Raw genomic sequence first — 6,019 nt, 5'->3', positions numbered from 1 at the left:
GGTACCGGAGTCCTTTTGAAGGCAGAGATTGCGGGTGGATAACCAAACTGAGTCTCCAGGAGAAAAAAACGTGATCTGAAGAGCGGTTCTTGTCAGCGGCTTTCTTTTGGATAGCCTTGGCTTTGGATGAATTCCAAGATTAGCACACAGGGCTTTCCAGAATCTGGACACAAATTGGGGCCCACGATCTGAAGTAAAACTCTGCAGAACCCCATGTAACTGGACTACTTTTAGGATTATTACTGCTAGTTCTTTGGCTGTAGGTAACTTAGATAGAGTTACAAAGTGAGCTTGTTTGGAAAACAAATTACGGTCTTCCCAAGTCACAATGGAAGTAACAATTTGAAAAACAGCTGGAGCATTACACAATCCCAATGGCATTACTAGATATTTGTAATGGCCATATCTGGTGTTAAAGGCTGTCTTCCATTCATCATTCTCTCGAATTCTTATCAAGTGGTACGCTCCCCGGAGATCCAGTTTGGTGAAGAATTTAACACCTTGAAGATGGTCATAGAGCTCCATGATTAAAGGCAAGGGATATTTGTTTTTTATAGTAATCTTGTTCAAACCAGGATTGTCAATTCAAGGTCTGAGAGACCCATCTTTTTGTTGAACAAAGAAGAATCCTGGTTCAGCCAGAAAAGAAGGCCGGACGAGACTTTTAATTAAATTATCTTTAATGTAATTGGCCAGGGCCCGGTTTTCTGGTTCAAAAAGAGAGTAAGTATGACCCTTTGGGGGTGGGGGGGTTGACATGCCGAGCTGTAAATCAATGGGACAGTCGTGCATACAATTGGGAGGTAGAGTCTCTGTCTTTTATCTGGAGAATACATCCAAATACTCCTAGTAGCGAGTGGGCACAATAGTACAAAGGTCCTTGTAGATGGCTTATAGGACGGCGTGAATTCTCAAGGACCATATGCAGCAGCATGACAATCCGGGTCCCGTGCCGTTATTTGTCCCTCCTTCAAATGGGTTGTGGGGTTATGGTTACAAAGCCAAGTTAAACCAAGAATCACCATAATGCGAGGGCTAATGAAAGTTGTTCATGATGTAGGCTTGACACCCTGGCCGAGGGGTTACCATCCAACGCTGCAATGGAACTGCTAAGAGTTATGCAACAATGGAATCCCTTGTCTGATTGCCTACGCTTGATCGATTAAATTACCTGCTGCACCGGACTCAATGAAAGTTTGTGTGGTTACTTTGTGACGGTTTCACTGCAGCGCGACATGGACCATGAAACGCAAGGAGGTCTGAGGCAAAAAAAAACAGCTCAGTGGATTGCTTCTAACATTCACTAAGCTTGAGAGTTTCTTGGCTTGATGGGACAATTGTAGGCCTGATGCCCCTTGTGCCACTGTAAAGACAAAGGACCAAGGAGCGGCAATGGTGCTTCTGAGTTGCTGAGAGGTGAAGTATGGGACCAATTTCAATGGGTTTGATAGTAGAGAGAGAAGCTTCAGGAGTCATGGGAACAGAGAAAACGGGATCCAGAGGACGAATAGGCTTTGAGAACCGGTTTAGAACCAGGGGCTCTTTTCTGCCCTCTCTTGGTTATGGGTGTCTAATTTAAGGTAAATAAAGTTCTCAAGGCTCTCGAGTAGGTCTCTGTATGTGAGTGCATCCTTAATAGAGTCGTTTAGAAGAATGCTCCCAGAAAGATGCCTTGACAGCTTGGGAATTCCAATCGGTCTCAAAGGCCAAAGTCCGATATTCAACTGCAAATTGAGCAGCAGACTTTTTGTTGATGTAAATCCATAAGGCAGGATTCAGCAGTCCCTACTCTCCCTGGAGCATAAAAAAGGCCCCGAAGGCATCGTCCAGCAGTGGGGAATGATGTTCTATCAAGTGGCGTGAGCAGCTTAAGTCTCTGGTTAGCTCGATGGTGGCCAGCAAATTTTTCAGGCATAGGCATTTTAGGAGGTTTAATTCCAGATGTCCTGGAGCCTTCAGGAAGCACAGGTCCAGGAGCAGATGCAGCCACAGCCAGGGATGCAGCTGATGAGGTGAGACCCCTGAGCATATTGGTGATAGTGTCCATCTTTTGTTCCAAGGACTAAAGATGAGAGGCATGAGAGGCTAACACCTAATCAGAATGGTCTTGTCTTGTGGACAAGCGTACCAGGTCCGTGCGATTCATGTATTAGGGCCTGAGATCACTCCAGGAGGAACTGACACAGGAGGATCCCATAGCAGGTACCTGGACGTCTGGGCAGATGGGACATAGGAAGAGACTGGAGGCCAGAGGAGTAACTGAAGTCAGGACTAGCCAGGGTCAGCAACAGGATATACAGATAAATTGTAGACAGGACAAGGCGAAGTCAGGAACCGAATATACGGACAAATCATAGTCAGGACAAGCCGAAGTCAACAACTGGATATACAGATAAATCATGGTCAGGACAAGCCAGGGTCAGCAACAGAAAATCAGATAGAAACACTTTACTACAGCCAAAATGGACCAGGCATTATCTCAAGCACTGTATGAAGGTTCACAGGAAGTTTAAATAGTGTTTCTAATCAAAATCCCACTTCCGGGGTTGAAACCGGGTGAGGAAGGGGGAAGGGGCTGTACGGAACCCAAGATTTCCCTATTCCATACATCAGAAGCATCAGACGTTTGTCCATATCCATCTTAATCTCGGCAGCCACCCGGATCCTCTATCTCTGGCAGTGAATGCTATCCTACAGACTTGGCATCTAATCAGAGCGTACTTGTTTCATCCATTCTCTATGATCCTCAGGTCCCCCCATCTGGTGCGGTGCTGATCACAACCCTTTGGATGTCTCAGTCTTGGCTCCTTCTTCTCCTAGAAATATCTTGTGCCGCACCTCTGGTCTTTCAACTTCCCAGGATCTATTCTAGATTCGGAGGGGAATCCTCATCCCTTAGTCCTTCAGGACAGACTGTGCCTGGTGGCTTGGGCTGTTTCAGGGGATCTTGGAATGTGTTGGGATTATTGGAGGGTGCTTGAGACTTACTAAGGGACTCTTGGGCACTAGCAAATCCTACCTACAAGCTTGGGGAGTTTGGCATAGCTGGTGTGTGGACAAACACCTCGATCCTTTTATGGTCCCGCTCTATTAATGTTGCACGCTCAGCTATCTCGACGGTTCCTTTTTCTGCCATTGGCAAGGATCCGTTGGTGTGCTGTCTTCTTTGTGGCATTTGTCTGGCTCCTCCTCCACCCCTCGTGTCCTTCTCGGATCTGTCAAGGACTTCAGACATTCGAGCTTTTGACTCAATATCTTTTTATTTCTCCCTGGACGGGGTTTCGGTCACAGTCTCGCACAGGACCAAGTCCAATTCCTCTACGGTATTTTATCTGTATTTCACGTAAAGACCTAAACTTTGTGTGGCTTGTTGCACCTGAGCCTATGTGTCTGCTCCGGTTCGCCCGGAGACTGCTGATTCCCTTTCCATTTCATATGTTCGTCCCTTGAAACCTGTTTCGTTTCACACTTTTGCCCGTTGGATTAGATGGATTCTTGGCCTCGGTGGGATCAATGGGACCTTTGAGCCCATTCGGTCCGGGATGCAGCCGCCTCGGTTGCCTTGGATTCGGGCAGTTTCCAGGGTAATATCTTGGTTGCAGCTGGCTGCTCACGGGAATCTACCTTTCGGACGTTATCTTTTAGGCCTCGGTCCCATGCTGCCTTTTCCTTACTTTCCGAGTGTTAAAACTGCAAATATGAAGCCTCCTGTCTTTCTGTAAAACCTTGGAGCAGTGATAATCTAAATTTTATCAAAGACAGGAGGCAAATATTTTCCATCCCTTTATGCTTTATGCCATCCCTGTACATGGGTTTATTTTATATATTGTATTTGATAAGCAGTGTGCTTCTCATAGTAGGTGCTTTTTTTCACTGCCTCATATACAGTGTACTTTCACAACTCTATTTCTGTTCTTCTTCTAGTTTGACTTTCTACATTGGACTTCATTCTCCTTCACATTTGATTTAAAGTTCTTGTTCCTGTTCTTGTTGTTTCTGCAGCTTTGTTAGGTGCACCAAAGAAAGAGTAAGAGAGGAAGGCCCTGTTTTTTAACTTTTTGTTTGCTGCTGGAGGTTGCAGTAAAGAAGGTCAATGCAAATATTTGCCTACAGTCATTAATAAAATTTAGATTATTATTGCACAAAGGTTAGTATAATCCCAAATTGTTAATAAAACATTTATTTTCAGAGTATTGACTATGGACTAAAGGCCCATCTCTTTTTCATGTAAAAAAGGCAGAGCTGGCCCAATATAATACTTAGTTAACTATGTATAATGCTAGGCCAACTCCAGGGTTGGTTTTTTATGATCTAGAGTTAAATATTTGAAATAAAATGTGTCAGCTTATTTACATTTATGTACAATTTATGTTGTTTTAGTAAATGCTGCCTGGTTTGTATGGAAAAATACCAATAGACATTCCATATTCGGGTCTATGAATTAGTATTGTCAACAAACGCTGCTATTCATAAGGACAAGAGACTCATTAACACACAACTTTTGGAAATGGCAAAAACATTATACATTGTTACATAACTGTATTCTACTGCATAATATTGCTGATTGTATTCTTAGTAATAGCTGCTAGAGTGCACTTACATTAATTAAAAACACACCATGATGAATCATTGAAGTCAGTAAATGATAATCTTTGTAATGCTGAGCATTTAATGCAATCATGTCTTATATAAAGAATACCAAAACATCTGCCAATGTATTGAGGCTGCAGGAAATGTCCCAGGAATAATAGGCAAAACTTGCGTAGCATGTTAGAACTGCATGCCCATGATGCTTCTTGGTTCAGCTTTGAACCTAGATTTTAAATTGCAGTAACAATCATAGCTGGTTGGCATGGTTTATTAAACACTACAGGGTTTATACTCTAAAGTGGGAATCATTGTAGAGCATTATGCAGCACGTGTCCCAAAGGAAACTCTCACACTTGAATTTGGTATCTCAATGTACATGTGTAATTTTAGCAAAACACAAAAAAGTAGCTTTAACCACTTCAGTTCCCTATAAGTGCTGGGAAAGTATGGAAATTCTATATAAATTAGGTATTTCTCACCTGAATTGAAACATTTGGAGGGGATTTTCCATTATGTTACCTAATTTTGTGGGGATACATACAGAATGGAAAATATATAGAATAATAGTTTCTCTATATCAGGAAATAGCGGCTATTGAACAAACACACAAGGATACTCTAACGGACGTGGTGTTCCAGCAGTTGGTCCTTCTTAGGAAGGACTTATCCTCCCTGGTGGCTGCTAAAGCGAGGCGTTCCTTTTTAAGACTAAGGGCGGTGTTCTATGAACACGGGGACAAACCCGTTACATTTCTGGCACGGGCGCTACGTGCCCGCCGCCGACTCTCATATATTCCTAAAACACGGTCTCCATCAGGGACCCATTGTTGACTCCCTCAAGAGATAATGTCGGCCTTTACGGAGTACTACTCCGGCCTCTATAACCTTTCCGGCACTCTTCCCCCCACTTCCCAAACTGTGAAGTCGACCGCTATACATACTTACCTTGCTAGGACTCTAAGGAAAGAATTGTATGCGGCGGAGGCGGAGAGTATGCAAGCTCCTATAACCTTGTCTGAATTGGGGGCCGCCATTAAAGGGTCAAAGATGGGGAAGTGCCCTGGGCCTGATGGGCTCCCCTTACTCTACTATAAGAAGCTGTTGGAGGTCTTGGGCCCGCAGCTGGTGCTTTCTCTTAACGCTATCTTGGATGGCAGGGCTATCCATCCACATACCCTGATGGCCACTATTTCCCTGATCCCTAAGGAGGGCAAAGACTTGGAACAATGTAGCAGCTTTCGGCCCATCTCTCTGCTTAATGCAGACCTTAAATTGTTTTCTAAGGTCTTGGCTACCAGAATGCGGCAATTTATCCCAGCCCTGATCCGCCCTGATCAAACGGGTTTTGTTCCGGGGCGAGAGTCCAGGGATAGCACGATCCGGGCCCTGAATTTGATACACCACGCGCTCCAATCTAAGACCGAGACTAT

The sequence above is a fragment of the Sceloporus occidentalis genome, unplaced genomic scaffold (assembly GCF_023333645.1).
Source record: "Sceloporus occidentalis isolate IW3139 unplaced genomic scaffold, rSceOcc1.0.p SCAF_123, whole genome shotgun sequence".
Lineage (NCBI taxonomy): Eukaryota > Metazoa > Chordata > Lepidosauria > Squamata > Phrynosomatidae > Sceloporus > Sceloporus occidentalis.
The sequence above is the reverse complement of the archived record's forward strand: the minus strand, read 5'-3'. Positions refer to the sequence as shown.